We start from the raw sequence: 19,782 nt of genomic DNA, 5'->3' as shown, positions 1-19,782 counted from the left end.
TGTCAGTGAATACTGGTCAGAATCAGCACTTATGTGTTTTTTGTCACGCTTTTCAGTTTGTGAGGTCTGCAGGCCTGAAACAACTGAAAATGACTCAGTGTGACTGAATCGTGGTCAGAATCAACGCTTGTGTGATGTTTTTTGAAACTTTTCAGTTTCTGAAGTTTGCAGGAATGAAACAATCAACAATGAGGCAACTGGGAAGTGTCCCAAGCTCCCACAGAGGACTCATGAACGCTCTGGTCCGGACCACGTCTGAGACCGGCAACGCTGAAAAGCGACAAACGTCACAGACGCGTGTCCTCTCTGGGAGTGTGGAATGAGACCTATGGCAGAAACGGCTCCTATTTAAAATCTTCCCAAGGTGAAGTAGTCATATCGAATGTGACGTCACCAAGCCAGGGACGTATCAAAGGAGGATCCCGCTCATTTTGCTTTGAGGTCGAGGCTTTGCTGCTGTGTGCTTTATTCTGTTTCAGGTCCAGTGTTACAGCGATTCCCTTTGCCATGTGTTGAGCCAGCCGTGTGGTGACTGCGCAATAATGAGGCAGGAGAGACATTGACTGCCACTGCTGTTTGGTTTCCTTGTGGTTTATGTAGTTGTTTTTATTTGTGATTGTATTATTAGTCTTTTGGTTTCTCTCGGCTGTGGCAATCATTGTTTTTCCCCAGTCAATTGAACACTATAGATCATTGTAACTGCCTCATGGCAGTAATTGTGGCTTTTACGCACGCTCCTTCCGCCTCTAGAATCATGTCAATACCAAAATGACGCCCAACATAATGATTTCATGTAATGATCAAATGATTTTCACTTTCACTGATTCTTGCTCAAGCATATGTTTCAGCAGCAAAGTGGATCTACGGGACGCTTCGATAAAGCCAATCACAGCAGCTCCTCTCATCAGGAACAGACAGTTTAACGAGCCAACACTTCAGCAGGAAACCTCCCTCCACAGACAAAAGTATACGTTTAAGTATAAGTTGAGCTCCTGAGGTCCTGGCCGTATTATTGACTTGTAAGTGTTTTTCCCCTGTGTTTTTTGTGTAAGAGTGTATGCTCTGTTTTTGCGAGGAGCTTTGCGTTCCGAGGACCCGCAGGCTGTCGTGTGAGTTGGATGGGACACCAACAGGGAGCAGGCCCGTGTCGCGGCGCAGGCCAAGGCAACACTCAACACTGAGGCAACTGGGAAGTGTCCCGGTGCTCCTCAAGGGCTGCCCACCACAAGCTCCCACAGAGGACTCATGAACGCTCTGGTCCGGACCACGTCTGAGACCGGCAACGCTGAAAAGCGACAAACGTCACAGACGCGTGTCCTCTCTGGGAGTGTGGAATGAGACCTATGGCAGAAATAACACCCATGGTTTCCGGAGCTCTTTCACCAGAGAAGAGCTCATTAACATCATCACTTGTTACTTTGCCCCATTCAGGCCTGGAGTGCATTTGTGTTCTCTGGTTTCTAACATAACAGTGTGTTTTATGTGAAGCTTTTCAGTTTCTGAGGTTTGCAGGCATGAAACAGTCATTTTAAAGCACAGTCAACTGAAAATGACTCAGTGTGAGTGAAAAGTGGTCAGAATCAACACTATTGTGTTTATCGTGAAGCTTTTCAGTTTCTGAGGTTTGCAGGAATGACACACAAATTTTAGAAAAAAGTCAACTGAAAACCACTCAGTGTCAGTGAATACTGGTCAGAATCAGCACTTCTGTGTTTTTTGTCAAGCTTTTCAGTTTGTGAGGTCTGCAAGTCTGAAACAACTGAAAATGACTCAGTGTGATTGAATCGTGGTCAGAATCAACGCTTGTGTGATGTTTGTGAAACTTTTCAGTTTCTGAAGTTTGCAGGAATGAAACAAGCAACAATGAGGCAACTGGGAAGTGTCCCAAGCTCCCACAGAGGACTCATGAACGCTCTGGTCCGGACCACGTCTGAGACCGGCAACGCTGAAAAGCGACAAACGTCACAGACGCGTGTCCTCTCTGGGAGTGTGGAATGAGACCTATGGCAGAAACGGCTCCTATTTAAAATCTTCCGAGGGTGAAGTAGTCATATCGAATGTGACGTCACCAAGCCAGGGACGTATCAAAGGAGGATCCCGCTCATTTTGCTTTGAAGTCGAGGCTTTGCTGCTGTGTGCTTTATTCTGTTTCAGGTCCAGTGTTACAGCGATTCCCTTTGCCATGTGTTGAGCCAGCCGTGTGGTGACTGCGCAATAATGAGGCAGGAGAGACACTGACTGCCACTGCTGTTTTGTTTCCTTGTGGTTTATGTAGTTGTTTTTATTTGTGATTGTATTATTAGTCTTTTGGTTTCTCTCGGCTGTGGCAATCATTGTTTTTCCCCAGTCAATTGAACATCATAGATCATTGTAACTGCCTCATGGCAGTAATTGTGGCTTTTACGCACACTCCTTCCGCCTCTAGAATCATGTCAATACCAAAATGACGCCCAACATAATGATTTCATGTAATGATCAAATGATTTTCACTTTCACTGATTCTTGCTCAAGCATATGTTTCAGCAGCAAAGTGGATCTACGGGACGCTTCGATAAAGCCAATCACAGCAGCTCCTCTCATCAGGAACAGACAGTTTAACGAGCCAACACTTCAGCAGGAAACCTCCCTCCACAGACAAAAGTATACGTTTAAGTATAAGTTGAGCTCCTGAGGTCCTGGCCGTATTATTGACTTGTAAGTGTTTTTCCCCTGTGTTTTTTGTGTAAGAGTGTATGCTCTGTTTTTGCGAGGAGCTTTGCGTTCCGAGGACCCGCAGGCTGTCGTGTGAGTTGGATGGGACACCAACAGGGAGCAGGCCCGTGTCGCGGCGCAGGCCAAGGCAACACTCAACACTGAGGCAACTGGGAAGTGTCCCGGTGCTCCTCAAGGGCTGCCCACCACAAGCTCCCACAGAGGACTCATGAACGCTCTGGTCCGGACCACGTCTGAGACCGGCAACGCTGAAAAGCGACAAACGTCACAGACGCGTGTCCTCTCTGGGAGTGTGGAATGAGACCTATGGCAGAAATAACACCCATGGTTTCCGGAGCTCTTTCACCAGAGAAGAGCTCATTAACATCATCACTTGTAACTTTGCCCCATTCAGGCCTGGAGTGCATTTGTGTTCTCTGGTTTCTAACATAACAGTGTGTTTTATGTGAAGCTTTTCAGTTTCTGAGGTTTGCAGGCATGAAACAGTCATTTTAAAGCACAGTCAACTGAAAATGACTCAGTGTGAGTGAAAAGTGGTCAGAATCAACACTATTGTGTTTATCGTGAAGCTTTTCAGTTTCTGAGGTTTGCAGGAATGACACACAAATTTTAGAAAAAAGTCAACTGAAAACCACTCAGTGTCAGTGAATACTGGTCAGAATCAGCACTTATGTGTTTTTTGTCAAGCTTTTCAGTTTGTGAGGTCTGCAGGCCTGAAACAACTGAAAATGACTCAGTGTGACTGAATCGTGGTCAGAATCAACGCTTGTGTGATGTTTTTTGAAACTTTTCAGTTTCTGAAGTTTGCAGGAATGAAACAATCAACAATGAGGCAACTGGGAAGTGTCCCAAGCTCCCACAGAGGACTCATGAACGCTCTGGTCCGGACCACGTCTGAGACCGGCAACGCTGAAAAGCGACAAACGTCACAGACGCGTGTCCTCTCTGGGAGTGTGGAATGAGACCTATGGCAGAAACGGCTCCTATTTAAAATCTTCCCAAGGTGAAGTAGTCATATCGAATGTGACGTCACCAAGCCAGGGACGTATCAAAGGAGGATCCCGCTCATTTTGCTTTGAGGTCGAGGCTTTGCTGCTGTGTGCTTTATTCTGTTTCAGGTCCAGTGTTACAGCGATTCCCTTTGCCATGTGTTGAGCCAGCCGTGTGGTGACTGCGCAATAATGAGGCAGGAGAGACATTGACTGCCACTGCTGTTTTGTTTCCTTGTGGTTTATGTAGTTGTTTTTATTTGTGATTGTATTATTAGTCTTTTGGTTTCTCTCGGCTGTGGCAATCATTGTTTTTCCCCAGTCAATTGAACACTATAGATCATTGTAACTGCCTCATGGCAGTAATTGTGGCTTTTACGCACGCTCCTTCCGCCTCTAGAATCATGTCAATACCAAAATGACGCCCAACATAATGATCAAATGATTTTCACTTTTAACTGATTCTTGCTCAAGCATATGTTTCAGCAGCAAAGTGGATCTACGGGACGCTTCGATAAAGCCAATCACAGCAGCTCCTCTCATCAGGAACAGACAGTTTAACGAGCCAACACTTCAGCAGGAAACCTCCCCCTTCACAGACAAAAGTATACGTTTAAGTATAAGTTGAGCTCCTGAGGTCCTGGCCGTATGATTGACTTGTAAGTGTTTTTCCCCTGTGTTTTTTGTGTAAGAGTGTATGCTCTGTTTTTGCGAGGAGCTTTGCGTTCCGAGGACCCGCAGGCTGTCGCGTGAGTTGGATGGGACACCAACAGGGAGCAGGCCCGTGTCGCGGCGCAGGCCAAGGCAACACTCAACACTGAGGCAACTGGGAAGTGTCCCGGTGCTCCTCAAGGGCTGCCCACCACAAGCTCCCACAGAGGACTCATGAACGCTCTGGTCCGGACCACGTCTGAGACCGGCAACGCTGAAAAGCGACAAACGTCACAGACGCGTGTCCTCTCTGGGAGTGTGGAATGAGACCTATGGCAGAAATAACACCCATGGTTTCCGGAGCTCTTTCACCAGAGAAGAGCTCATTAACATCATCACTTGTAACTTTGCCCCATTCAGGCCTGGAGTGCATTTGTGTTCTCTGGTTTCTAACATAACAGTGTGTTTTATGTGAAGCTTTTCAGTTTCTGAGGTTTGCAGGCATGAAACAGTCATTTTAAAGCACAGTCAACTGAAAATGACTCAGTGTGAGTGAAAAGTGGTCAGAATCAACACTATTGTGTTTATCGTGAAGCTTTTCAGTTTCTGAGGTTTGCAGGAATGACACACAAATTTTAGAAAAAAGTCAACTGAAAACCACTCAGTGTCAGTGAATACTGGTCAGAATCAGCACTTCTGTGTTTTTTGTCAAGCTTTTCAGTTTGTGAGGTCTGCAAGCCTGAAACAACTGAAAATGACTCAGTGTGATTGAATCGTGGTCAGAATCAACGCTTGTGTGATGTTTGTGAAACTTTTCAGTTTCTGAAGTTTGCAGGAATGAAACAAGCAACAATGAGGCAACTGGGAAGTGTCCCAAGCTCCCACAGAGGACTCATGAACGCTCTGGTCCGGACCACGTCTGAGACCGGCAACGCTGAAAAGCGACAAACGTCACAGACGCGTGTCCTCTCTGGGAGTGTGGAATGAGACCTATGGCAGAAACGGCTCCTATTTAAAATCTTCCGAGGGTGAAGTAGTCATATCGAATGTGACGTCACCAAGCCAGGGACGTATCAAAGGAGGATCCCGCTCATTTTGCTTTGAAGTCGAGGCTTTGCTGCTGTGTGCTTTATTCTGTTTCAGGTCCAGTGTTACAGCGATTCCCTTTGCCATGTGTTGAGCCAGCCGTGTGGTGACTGCGCAATAATGAGGCAGGAGAGACACTGACTGCCACTGCTGTTTTGTTTCCTTGTGGTTTATGTAGTTGTTTTTATTTGTGATTGTATTATTAGTCTTTTGGTTTCTCTCGGCTGTGGCAATCATTGTTTTTCCCCAGTCAATTGAACATCATAGATCATTGTAACTGCCTCATGGCAGTAATTGTGGCTTTTACGCACACTCCTTCCGCCTCTAGAATCATGTCAATACCAAAATGACGCCCAACATAATGATTTCATGTAATGATCAAATGATTTTCACTTTCACTGATTCTTGCTCAAGCATATGTTTCAGCAGCAAAGTGGATCTACGGGACGCTTCGATAAAGCCAATCACAGCAGCTCCTCTCATCAGGAACAGACAGTTTAACGAGCCAACACTTCAGCAGGAAACCTCCCTCCACAGACAAAAGTATACGTTTAAGTATAAGTTGAGCTCCTGAGGTCCTGGCCATATTATTGACTTGTAAGTGTTTTTCCCCTGTGTTTTTTGTGTAAGAGTGTATGCTCTGTTTTTGCGAGGAGCTTTGCGTTCCGAGGACCCGCAGGCTGTCGCGTGAGTTGGATGGGACACCAACAGGGAGCAGGCCCGTGTCGCGGCGCAGACCAAGGCAACACTCAACACTGAGGCAACTGGGAAGTGTCCCGGTGCTCCTCAAGGGCTGCCCACCACAAGCTCCCACAGAGGACTCATGAACGCTCTGGTCCGGACCACGTCTGAGACCGGCAACGCTGAAAAGCGACAAACGTCACAGACGCGTGTCCTCTCTGGGAGTGTGGAATGAGACCTATGGCAGAAACGGCTCCTATTTAAAATCTTCCGAGGGTGAAGTAGTCATATCGAATGTGACGTCACCAAGCCAGGGACGTATCAAAGGAGGATCCCGCTCATTTTGCTTTGAAGTCGAGGCTTTGCTGCTGTGTGCTTTATTCTGTTTCAGGTCCAGTGTTACAGCGATTCCCTTTGCCATGTGTTGAGCCAGCCGTGTGGTGACTGCGCAATAATGAGGCAGGAGAGACACTGACTGCCACTGCTGTTTTGTTTCCTTGTGGTTTATGTAGTTGTTTTTATTTGTGATTGTATTATTAGTCTTTTGGTTTCTCTCGGCTGTGGCAATCATTGTTTTTCCCCAGTCAATTGAACATCATAGATCATTGTAACTGCCTCATGGCAGTAATTGTGGCTTTTACGCACACTCCTTCCGCCTCTAGAATCATGTCAATACCAAAATGACGCCCAACATAATGATTTCATGTAATGATCAAATGATTTTCACTTTCACTGATTCTTGCTCAAGCATATGTTTCAGCAGCAAAGTGGATCTACGGGACGCTTCGATAAAGCCAATCACAGCAGCTCCTCTCATCAGGAACAGACAGTTTAACGAGCCAACACTTCAGCAGGAAACCTCCCTCCACAGACAAAAGTATACGTTTAAGTATAAGTTGAGCTCCTGAGGTCCTGGCCGTATTATTGACTTGTAAGTGTTTTTCCCCTGTGTTTTTTGTGTAAGAGTGTATGCTCTGTTTTTGCGAGGAGCTTTGCGTTCCGAGGACCCGCAGGCTGTCGTGTGAGTTGGATGGGACACCAACAGGGAGCAGGCCCGTGTCGCGGCGCAGGCCAAGGCAACACTCAACACTGAGGCAACTGGGAAGTGTCCCGGTGCTCCTCAAGGGCTGCCCACCACAAGCTCCCACAGAGGACTCATGAACGCTCTGGTCCGGACCACGTCTGAGACCGGCAACGCTGAAAAGCGACAAACGTCACAGACGCGTGTCCTCTCTGGGAGTGTGGAATGAGACCTATGGCAGAAATAACACCCATGGTTTCCGGAGCTCTTTCACCAGAGAAGAGCTCATTAACATCATCACTTGTTACTTTGCCCCATTCAGGTCTGGAGTGCATTTGTGTTCTCTGGTTTCTAACATAACAGTGTGTTTTATGTGAAGCTTTTCAGTTTCTGAGGTTTGCAGGCATGAAACAGTCATTTTAAAGCACAGTCAACTGAAAATGACTCAGTGTGAGTGAAAAGTGGTCAGAATCAACACTATTGTGTTTATCGTGAAGCTTTTCAGTTTCTGAGGTTTGCAGGAATGACACACAAATTTTAGAAAAAAGTCAACTGAAAACCACTCAGTGTGAGTGAATACTGGTCAGAATCAGCACTTCTGTGTTTTTTGTCACGCTTTTCAGTTTGTGAGGTCTGCAGGCCTGAAACAACTGAAAATAACTCAGTGTGACTGAATCGTGGTCAGAATCAACGCTTGTGTGATGTTTTTTGAAACTTTTCAGTTTCTGAAGTTTGCAGGAATGAAACAATCAACAATGAGGCAACTGGGAAGTGTCCCAAGCTCCCACAGAGGACTCATGAACGCTCTGGTCCGGACCACGTCTGAGACCGGCAACGCTGAAAAGCGACAAACGTCACAGACGCGTGTCCTCTCTGGGAGTGTGGAATGAGACCTATGGCAGAAACGGCTCCTATTTAAAATCTTCCCAAGGTGAAGTAGTCATATCGAATGTGACGTCACCAAGCCAGGGACGTATCAAAGGAGGATCCCGCTCATTTTGCTTTGAGGTCGAGGCTTTGCTGCTGTGTGCTTTATTCTGTTTCAGGTCCAGTGTTACAGCGATTCCCTTTGCCATGTGTTGAGCCAGCCGTGTGGTGACTGCGCAATAATGAGGCAGGAGAGACATTGACTGCCACTGCTGTTTTGTTTCCTTGTGGTTTATGTAGTTGTTTTTATTTGTGATTGTATTATTAGTCTTTTGGTTTCTCTCGGCTGTGGCAATCATTGTTTTTCCCCAGTCAATTGAACACTATAGATCATTGTAACTGCCTCATGGCAGTAATTGTGGCTTTTACGCACGCTCCTTCCGCCTCTAGAATCATGTCAATACCAAAATGACGCCCAACATAATGATCAAATGATTTTCACTTTTAACTGATTCTTGCTCAAGCATATGTTTCAGCAGCAAAGTGGATCTACGGGACGCTTCGATAAAGCCAATCACAGCAGCTCCTCTCATCAGGAACAGACAGTTTAACGAGCCAACACTTCAGCAGGAAACCTCCCTCCACAGACAAAAGTATACGTTTAAGTATAAGTTGAGCTCCTGAGGTCCTGGCCGTATGATTGACTTGTAAGTGTTTTTCCCCTGTGTTTTTTGTGTAAGAGTGTATGCTCTGTTTTTGCGAGGAGCTTTGCGTTCCGAGGACCCGCAGGCTGTCGCGTGAGTTGGATGGGACACCAACAGGGAGCAGGCCCGTGTCGCGGCGCAGGCCAAGGCAACACTCAACACTGAGGCAACTGGGAAGTGTCCCGGTGCTCCTCAAGGGCTGCCCACCACAAGCTCCCACAGAGGACTCATGAACGCTCTGGTCCGGACCACGTCTGAGACCGGCAACGCTGAAAAGCGACAAACGTCACAGACGCGTGTCCTCTCTGGGAGTGTGGAATGAGACCTATGGCAGAAATAACACCCATGGTTTCCGGAGCTCTTTCACCAGAGAAGAGCTCATTAACATCATCACTTGTTACTTTGCCCCATTCAGGCCTGGAGTGCATTTGTGTTCTCTGGTTTCTAACATAACAGTGTGTTTTATGTGAAGCTTTTCAGTTTCTGAGGTTTGCAGGCATGAAACAGTCATTTTAAAGCACAGTCAACTGAAAATGACTCAGTGTGAGTGAAAAGTGGTCAGAATCAACACTATTGTGTTTATCGTGAAGCTTTTCAGTTTCTGAGGTTTGCAGGAATGACACACAAATTTTAGAAAAAAGTCAACTGAAAACCACTCAGTGTCAGTGAATACTGGTCAGAATCAGCACTTCTGTGTTTTTTGTCAAGCTTTTCAGTTTGTGAGGTCTGCAAGCCTGAAACAACTGAAAATGACTCAGTGTGATTGAATCGTGGTCAGAATCAACGCTTGTGTGATGTTTGTGAAACTTTTCAGTTTCTGAAGTTTGCAGGAATGAAACAAGCAACAATGAGGCAACTGGGAAGTGTCCCAAGCTCCCACAGAGGACTCATGAACGCTCTGGTCCGGACCACGTCTGAGACCGGCAACGCTGAAAAGCGACAAACGTCACAGACGCGTGTCCTCTCTGGGAGTGTGGAATGAGACCTATGGCAGAAACGGCTCCTATTTAAAATCTTCCGAGGGTGAAGTAGTCATATCGAATGTGACGTCACCAAGCCAGGGACGTATCAAAGGAGGATCCCGCTCATTTTGCTTTGAAGTCGAGGCTTTGCTGCTGTGTGCTTTATTCTGTTTCAGGTCCAGTGTTACAGCGATTCCCTTTGCCATGTGTTGAGCCAGCCGTGTGGTGACTGCGCAATAATGAGGCAGGAGAGACACTGACTGCCACTGCTGTTTTGTTTCCTTGTGGTTTATGTAGTTGTTTTTATTTGTGATTGTATTATTAGTCTTTTGGTTTCTCTCGGCTGTGGCAATCATTGTTTTTCCCCAGTCAATTGAACATCATAGATCATTGTAACTGCCTCATGGCAGTAATTGTGGCTTTTACGCACACTCCTTCCGCCTCTAGAATCATGTCAATACCAAAATGACGCCCAACATAATGATTTCATGTAATGATCAAATGATTTTCACTTTCACTGATTCTTGCTCAAGCATATGTTTCAGCAGCAAAGTGGATCTACGGGACGCTTCGATAAAGCCAATCACAGCAGCTCCTCTCATCAGGAACAGACAGTTTAACGAGCCAACACTTCAGCAGGAAACCTCCCTCCACAGACAAAAGTATACGTTTAAGTATAAGTTGAGCTCCTGAGGTCCTGGCCGTATTATTGACTTGTAAGTGTTTTTCCCCTGTGTTTTTTGTGTAAGAGTGTATGCTCTGTTTTTGCGAGGAGCTTTGCGTTCCGAGGACCCGCAGGCTGTCGTGTGAGTTGGATGGGACACCAACAGGGAGCAGGCCCGTGTCGCGGCGCAGGCCAAGGCAACACTCAACACTGAGGCAACTGGGAAGTGTCCCGGTGCTCCTCAAGGGCTGCCCACCACAAGCTCCCACAGAGGACTCATGAACGCTCTGGTCCGGACCACGTCTGAGACCGGCAACGCTGAAAAGCGACAAACGTCACAGACGCGTGTCCTCTCTGGGAGTGTGGAATGAGACCTATGGCAGAAATAACACCCATGGTTTCCGGAGCTCTTTCACCAGAGAAGAGCTCATTAACATCATCACTTGTAACTTTGCCCCATTCAGGCCTGGAGTGCATTTGTGTTCTCTGGTTTCTAACATAACAGTGTGTTTTATGTGAAGCTTTTCAGTTTCTGAGGTTTGCAGGCATGAAACAGTAATTTTAAAGCACAGTCAACTGAAAATGACTCAGTGTGAGTGAAAAGTGGTCAGAATCAACACTATTGTGTTTATCGTGAAGCTTTTCAGTTTCTGAGGTTTGCAGGAATGACACACAAATTTTAGAAAAAAGTCAACTGAAAACCACTCAGTGTGAGTGAATACTGGTCAGAATCAGCACTTCTGTGTTTTTTGTCAAGCTTTTCAGTTTGTGAGGTCTGCAAGTCTGAAACAACTGAAAATGACTCAGTGTGATTGAATCGTGGTCAGAATCAACGCTTGTGTGATGTTTGTGAAACTTTTCAGTTTCTGAAGTTTGCAGGAATGAAACAAGCAACAATGAGGCAACTGGGAAGTGTCCCAAGCTCCCACAGAGGACTCATGAACGCTCTGGTCCGGACCACGTCTGAGACCGGCAACGCTGAAAAGCGACAAACGTCACAGACGCGTGTCCTCTCTGGGAGTGTGGAATGAGACCTATGGCAGAAACGGCTCCTATTTAAAATCTTCCGAGGGTGAAGTAGTCATATCGAATGTGACGTCACCAAGCCAGGGACGTATCAAAGGAGGATCCCGCTCATTTTGCTTTGAAGTCGAGGCTTTGCTGCTGTGTGCTTTATTCTGTTTCAGGTCCAGTGTTACAGCGATTCCCTTTGCCATGTGTTGAGCCAGCCGTGTGGTGACTGCGCAATAATGAGGCAGGAGAGACATTGACTGCCACTGCTGTTTTGTTTCCTTGTGGTTTATGTAGTTGTTTTTATTTGTGATTGTATTATTAGTCTTTTGGTTTCTCTCGGCTGTGGCAATCATTGTTTTTCCCCAGTCAATTGAACATCATAGATCATTGTAACTGCCTCATGGCAGTAATTGTGGCTTTTACGCACGCTCCTTCCGCCTCTAGAATCATGTCAATACCAAAATGACGCCCAACATAATGATTTCATGTAATGATCAAATGATTTTCACTTTCACTGATTCTTGCTCAAGCATATGTTTCAGCAGCAAAGTGGATCTACGGGACGCTTCGATAAAGCCAATCACAGCAGCTCCTCTCATCAGGAACAGACAGTTTAACGAGCCAACACTTCAGCAGGAAACCTCCCTCCACAGACAAAAGTATACGTTTAAGTATAAGTTGAGCTCCTGAGGTCCTGGCCGTATTATTGACTTGTAAGTGTTTTTCCCCTGTGTTTTTTGTGTAAGAGTGTATGCTCTGTTTTTGCGAGGAGCTTTGCGTTCCGAGGACCCGCAGGCTGTCGTGTGAGTTGGATGGGACACCAACAGGGAGCAGGCCCGTGTCGCGGCGCAGGCCAAGGCAACACTCAACACTGAGGCAACTGGGAAGTGTCCCGGTGCTCCTCAAGGGCTGCCCACCACAAGCTCCCACAGAGGACTCATGAACGCTCTGGTCCGGACCACGTCTGAGACCGGCAACGCTGAAAAGCGACAAACGTCACAGACGCGTGTCCTCTCTGGGAGTGTGGAATGAGACCTATGGCAGAAATAACACCCATGGTTTCCGGAGCTCTTTCACCAGAGAAGAGCTCATTAACATCATCACTTGTTACTTTGCCCCATTCAGGCCTGGAGTGCATTTGTGTTCTCTGGTTTCTAACATAACAGTGTGTTTTATGTGAAGCTTTTCAGTTTCTGAGGTTTGCAGGCATGAAACAGTCATTTTAAAGCACAGTCAACTGAAAATGACTCAGTGTGAGTGAAAAGTGGTCAGAATCAACACTATTGTGTTTATCGTGAAGCTTTTCAGTTTCTGAGGTTTGCAGGAATGACACACAATTTTTAGAAAAAAGTCAACTGAAAACCACTCAGTGTCAGTGAATACTGGTCAGAATCAGCACTTCTGTGTTTTTTGTCAAGCTTTTCAGTTTGTGAGGTCTGCAAGTCTGAAACAACTGAAAATGACTCAGTGTGATTGAATCGTGGTCAGAATCAACGCTTGTGTGATGTTTGTGAAACTTTTCAGTTTCTGAAGTTTGCAGGAATGAAACAAGCAACAATGAGGCAACTGGGAAGTGTCCCAAGCTCCCACAGAGGACTCATGAACGCTCTGGTCCGGACCACGTCTGAGACCGGCAACGCTGAAAAGCGACAAACGTCACAGACGCGTGTCCTCTCTGGGAGTGTGGAATGAGACCTATGGCAGAAACGGCTCCTATTTAAAATCTTCCGAGGGTGAAGTAGTCATATCGAATGTGACGTCACCAAGCCAGGGACGTATCAAAGGAGGATCCCGCTCATTTTGCTTTGAAGTCGAGGCTTTGCTGCTGTGTGCTTTATTCTGTTTCAGGTCCAGTGTTACAGCGATTCCCTTTGCCATGTGTTGAGCCAGCCGTGTGGTGACTGCGCAATAATGAGGCAGGAGAGACATTGACTGCCACTGCTGTTTTGTTTCCTTGTGGTTTATGTAGTTGTTTTTATTTGTGATTGTATTATTAGTCTTTTGGTTTCTCTCGGCTGTGGCAATCATTGTTTTTCCCCAGTCAATTGAACACTATAGATCATTGTAACTGCCTCATGGCAGTAATTGTGGCTTTTACGCACGCTCCTTCCGCCTCTAGAATCATGTCAATACCAAAATGACGCCCAACATAATGATCAAATGATTTTCACTTTCACTGATTCTTGCTCAAGCATATGTTTCAGCAGCAAAGTGGATCTACGGGACGCTTCGATAAAGCCAATCACAGCAGCTCCTCTCATCAGGAACAGACAGTTTAACGAGCCAACACTTCAGCAGGAAACCTCCCTCCACAGACAAAAGTATACGTTTAAGTATAAGTTGAGCTCCTGAGGTCCTGGCCGTATTATTGACTTGTAAGTGTTTTTCCCCTGTGTTTTTTGTGTAAGAGTGTATGCTCTGTTTTTGCGAGGAGCTTTGCGTTCCGAGGACCCGCAGGCTGTCGTGTGAGTTGGATGGGACACCAACAGGGAGCAGGCCCGTGTCGCGGCGCAGGCCAAGGCAACACTCAACACTGAGGCAACTGGGAAGTGTCCCGGTGCTCCTCAAGGGCTGCCCACCACAAGCTCCCACAGAGGACTCATGAACGCTCTGGTCCGGACCACGTCTGAGACCGGCAACGCTGAAAAGCGACAAACGTCACAGACGCGTGTCCTCTCTGGGAGTGTGGAATGAGACCTATGGCAGAAACGGCTCCTATTTAAAATCTTCCGAGGGTGAAGTAGTCATATCGAATGTGACGTCACCAAGCCAGGGACGTATCAAAGGAGGATCCCGCTCATTTTGCTTTGAAGTCGAGGCTTTGCTGCTGTGTGCTTTATTCTGTTTCAGGTCCAGTGTTACAGCGATTCCCTTTGCCATGTGTTGAGCCAGCCGTGTGGTGACTGCGCAATAATGAGGCAGGAGAGACATTGACTGCCACTGCTGTTTTGTTTCCTTGTGGTTTATGTAGTTGTTTTTATTTGTGATTGTATTATTAGTCTTTTGGTTTCTCTCGGCTGTGGCAATCATTGTTTTTCCCCAGTCAATTGAACACTATAGATCATTGTAACTGCCTCATGGCAGTAATTGTGGCTTTTACGCACGCTCCTTCCGCCTCTAGAATCATGTCAATACCAAAATGACGCCCAACATAATGATCAAATGATTTTCACTTTTAACTGATTCTTGCTCAAGCATATGTTTCAGCAGCAAAGTGGATCTACGGGACGCTTCGATAAAGCCAATCACAGCAGCTCCTCTCATCAGGAACAGACAGTTTAACGAGCCAACACTTCAGCAGGAAACCTCCCTCCACAGACAAAAGTATACGTTTAAGTATAAGTTGAGCTCCTGAGGTCCTGGCCGTATTATTGACTTGTAAGTGTTTTTCCCCTGTGTTTTTTGTGTAAGAGTGTATGCTCTGTTTTTGCGAGGAGCTTTGCGTTCCGAGGACCCGCAGGCTGTCGTGTGAGTTGGATGGGACACCAACAGGGAGCAGGCCCGTGTCGCGGCGCAGGCCAAGGCAACACTCAACACTGAGGCAACTGGGAAGTGTCCCGGTGCTCCTCAAGGGCTGCCCACCACAAGCTCCCACAGAGGACTCATGAACGCTCTGGTCCGGACCACGTCTGAGACCGGCAACGCTGAAAAGCGACAAACGTCACAGACGCGTGTCCTCTCTGGGAGTGTGGAATGAGACCTATGGCAGAAATAACACCCATGGTTTCCGGAGCTCTTTCACCAGAGAAGAGCTCATTAACATCATCACTTGTTACTTTGCCCCATTCAGGCCTGGAGTGCATTTGTGTTCTCTGGTTTCTAACATAACAGTGTGTTTTATGTGAAGCTTTTCAGTTTCTGAGGTTTGCAGGCATGAAACAGTCATTTTAAAGCACAGTCAACTGAAAATGACTCAGTGTGAGTGAAAAGTGGTCAGAATCAACACTATTGTGTTTATCGTGAAGCTTTTCAGTTTCTGAGGTTTGCAGGAATGACACACAAATTTTAGAAAAAAGTCAACTGAAAACCACTCAGTGTCAGTGAATACTGGTCAGAATCAGCACTTCTGTGTTTTTTGTCAAGCTTTTCAGTTTGTGAGGTCTGCAAGCCTGAAACAACTGAAAATGACTCAGTGTGATTGAATCGTGGTCAGAATCAACGCTTGTGTGATGTTTGTGAAACTTTTCAGTTTCTGAAGTTTGCAGGAATGAAACAAGCAACAATGATGCAACTGGGAAGTGTCCCAAGCTCCCACAGAGGACTCATGAACGCTCTGGTCCGGACCACGTCTGAGACCGGCAACGCTGAAAAGCGACAAACGTCACAGACGCGTGTCCTCTCTGGGAGTGTGGAATGAGACCTATGGCAGAAACGGCTCCTATTTAAAATCTTCCGAGGGTGAAGTAGTCATATCGAATGTGACGTCACCAAGCCAGGGACGTATCAAAGGAGGATCCCGCTCATTTTGCTTTGAAGTCGAGGCTTTGCTGCTGTGTGCTTTATTCTGTTTCAGGTCCAGTGTTACAGCGATTCCCTTTGCCATGTGTTGAGCCAGCCGTGTGGTGACTGCGCAATAATGAGGCAGGAGAGACACTGACTGCCACTGCTGTTTTGTTTCCTTGTGGTTTATGTAGTTGTTTTTATTTGTGATTGTATTATTAGTCTTTTGGTTTCTCTCGGCTGTGGCAATCATTGTTTTTCCCCAGTCAATTGAACATCATAGATCATTGTAACTGCCTCATGGCAGTAATTGTGGCTTTTACGCACACTCCTTCCGCCTCTAGAATCATGTCAATACCAAAATGACGCCCAACATAATGATTTCATGTAATGATCAAATGATTTTCACTTTCACTGATTCTTGCTCAAGCATATGTTTCAGCAGCAAAGTGGATCTACGGGACGCTTCGATAAAGCCAATCACAGCAGCTCCTCTCATCAGGAACAGACAGTTTAACGAGCCAACACTTCAGCAGGAAACCTCCCTCCACAGACAAAAGTATACGTTTAAGTATAAGTTGAGCTCCTGAGGTCCTGGCCGTATTATTGACTTGTAAGTGTTTTTCCCCTGTGTTTTTTGTGTAAGAGTGTATGCTCTGTTTTTGCGAGGAGCTTTGCGTTCCGAGGACCCGCAGGCTGTCGTGTGAGTTGGATGGGACACCAACAGGGAGCAGGCCCGTGTCGCGGCGCAGGCCAAGGCAACACTCAACACTGAGGCAACTGGGAAGTGTCCCGGTGCTCCTCAAGAGCTGCCCACCACAAGCTCCCACAGAGGACTCATGAACGCTCTGGTCCGGACCACGTCTGAGACCGGCAACGCTGAAAAGCGACAAACGTCACAGACGCGTGTCCTCTCTGGGAGTGTGGAATGAGACCTATGGCAGAAATAACACCCATGGTTTCCGGAGCTCTTTCACCAGAGAAGAGCTCATTAACATCATCACTTGTAACTTTGCCCCATTCAGGCCTGGAGTGCATTTGTGTTCTCTGGTTTCTAACATAACAGTGTGTTTTATGTGAAGCTTTTCAGTTTCTGAGGTTTGCAGGCATGAAACAGTAATTTTAAAGCACAGTCAACTGAAAATGACTCAGTGTGAGTGAAAAGTGGTCAGAATCAACACTATTGTGTTTATCGTGAAGCTTTTCAGTTTCTGAGGTTTGCAGGAATGACACACAAATTTTAGAAAAAAGTCAACTGAAAACCACTCAGTGTGAGTGAATACTGGTCAGAATCAGCACTTCTGTGTTTTTTGTCAAGCTTTTCAGTTTGTGAGGTCTGCAAGTCTGAAACAACTGAAAATGACTCAGTGTGATTGAATCGTGGTCAGAATCAACGCTTGTGTGATGTTTGTGAAACTTTTCAGTTTCTGAAGTTTGCAGGAATGAAACAAGCAACAATGAGGCAACTGGGAAGTGTCCCAAGCTCCCACAGAGGACTCATGAACGCTCTGGTCCGGACCACGTCTGAGACCGGCAACGCTGAAAAGCGACAAACGTCACAGACGCGTGTCCTCTCTGGGAGTGTGGAATGAGACCTATGGCAGAAACGGCTCCTATTTAAAATCTTCCCAAGGTGAAGTAGTCATATCGAATGTGACGTCACCAAGCCAGGGACGTATCAAAGGAGGATCCCGCTCATTTTGCTTTGAAGTCGAGGCTTTGCTGCTGTGTGCTTTATTCTGTTTCAGGTCCAGTGTTACAGCGATTCCCTTTGCCATGTGTTGAGCCAGCCGTGTGGTGACTGCGCAATAATGAGGCAGGAGAGACATTGACTGCCACTGCTGTTTTGTTTCCTTGTGGTTTATGTAGTTGTTTTTATTTGTGATTGTATTATTAGTCTTTTGGTTTCTCTCGGCTGTGGCAATCATTGTTTTTCCCCAGTCAATTGAACATCATAGATCATTGTAACTGCCTCATGGCAGTAATTGTGGCTTTTACGCACGCTCCTTCCGCCTCTAGAATCATGTCAATACCAAAATGACGCCCAACATAATGATTTCATGTAATGATCAAATGATTTTCACTTTCACTGATTCTTGCTCAAGCATATGTTTCAGCAGCAAAGTGGATCTACGGGACGCTTCGATAAAGCCAATCACAGCAGCTCCTCTCATCAGGAACAGACAGTTTAACGAGCCAACACTTCAGCAGGAAACCTCCCTCCACAGACAAAAGTATACGTTTAAGTATAAGTTGAGCTCCTGAGGTCCTGGCCGTATTATTGACTTGTAAGTGTTTTTCCCCTGTGTTTTTTGTGTAAGAGTGTATGCTCTGTTTTTGCGAGGAGCTTTGCGTTCCGAGGACCCGCAGGCTGTCGTGTGAGTTGGATGGGACACCAACAGGGAGCAGGCCCGTGTCGCGGCGCAGGCCAAGGCAACACTCAACACTGAGGCAACTGGGAAGTGTCCCGGTGCTCCTCAAGGGCTGCCCACCACAAGCTCCCACAGAGGACTCATGAACGCTCTGGTCCGGACCACGTCTGAGACCGGCAACGCTGAAAAGCGACAAACGTCACAGACGCGTGTCCTCTCTGGGAGTGTGGAATGAGACCTATGGCAGAAACGGCTCCTATTTAAAATCTTCCGAGGGTGAAGTAGTCATATCGAATGTGACGTCACCAAGCCAGGGACGTATCAAAGGAGGATCCCGCTCATTTTGCTTTGAAGTCGAGGCTTTGCTGCTGTGTGCTTTATTCTGTTTCAGGTCCAGTGTTACAGCGATTCCCTTTGCCATGTGTTGAGCCAGCCGTGTGGTGACTGCGCAATAATGAGGCAGGAGAGACATTGACTGCCACTGCTGTTTTGTTTCCTTGTGGTTTATGTAGTTGTTTTTATTTGTGATTGTATTATTAGTCTTTTGGTTTCTCTCGGCTGTGGCAATCATTGTTTTTCCCCAGTCAATTGAACATCATAGATCATTGTAACTGCCTCATGGCAGTAATTGTGGCTTTTACGCACGCTCCTTCCGCCTCTAGAATCATGTCAATACCAAAATGACGCCCAACATAATGATTTCATGTAATGATCAAATGATTTTCACTTTCACTGATTCTTGCTCAAGCATATGTTTCAGCAGCAAAGTGGATCTACGGGACGCTTCGATAAAGCCAATCACAGCAGCTCCTCTCATCAGGAACAGACAGTTTAACGAGCCAACACTTCAGCAGGAAACCTCCCTCCACAGACAAAAGTATACGTTTAAGTATAAGTTGAGCTCCTGAGGTCCTGGCCGTATTATTGACTTGTAAGTGTTTTTCCCCTGTGTTTTTTGTGTAAGAGTGTATGCTCTGTTTTTGCGAGGAGCTTTGCGTTCCGAGGACCCGCAGGCTGTCGTGTGAGTTGGATGGGACACCAACAGGGAGCAGGCCCGTGTCGCGGCGCAGGCCAAGGCAACACTCAACACTGAGGCAACTGGGAAGTGTCCCGGTGCTCCTCAAGGGCTGCCCACCACAAGCTCCCACAGAGGACTCATGAACGCTCTGGTCCGGACCACGTCTGAGACCGGCAACGCTGAAAAGCGACAAACGTCACAGACGCGTGTCCTCTCTGGGAGTGTGGAATGAGACCTATGGCAGAAATAACACCCATGGTTTCCGGAGCTCTTTCACCAGAGAAGAGCTCATTAACATCATCACTTGTTACTTTGCCCCATTCAGGCCTGGAGTGCATTTGTGTTCTCTGGTTTCTAACATAACAGTGTGTTTTATGTGAAGCTTTTCAGTTTCTGAGGTTTGCAGGCATGAAACAGTCATTTTAAAGCACAGTCAACTGAAAATGACTCAGTGTGAGTGAAAAGTGGTCAGAATCAACACTATTGTGTTTATCGTGAAGCTTTTCAGTTTCTGAGGTTTGCAGGAATGACACACAATTTTTTAGAAAAAAGTCAACTGAAAACCACTCAGTGTCAGTGAATACTGGTCAGAATCAGCACT

Source organism: Trachinotus anak, unplaced genomic scaffold (assembly GCF_046630095.1).
Source record: "Trachinotus anak isolate AG129_WGS33_773 ecotype Australia unplaced genomic scaffold, CSIRO_AGI_Tana_v1 ptg000009l, whole genome shotgun sequence".
NCBI classification, from domain to species: domain Eukaryota; kingdom Metazoa; phylum Chordata; class Actinopteri; order Carangiformes; family Carangidae; genus Trachinotus; species Trachinotus anak.
This window is presented reverse-complemented; position numbering follows the sequence as displayed.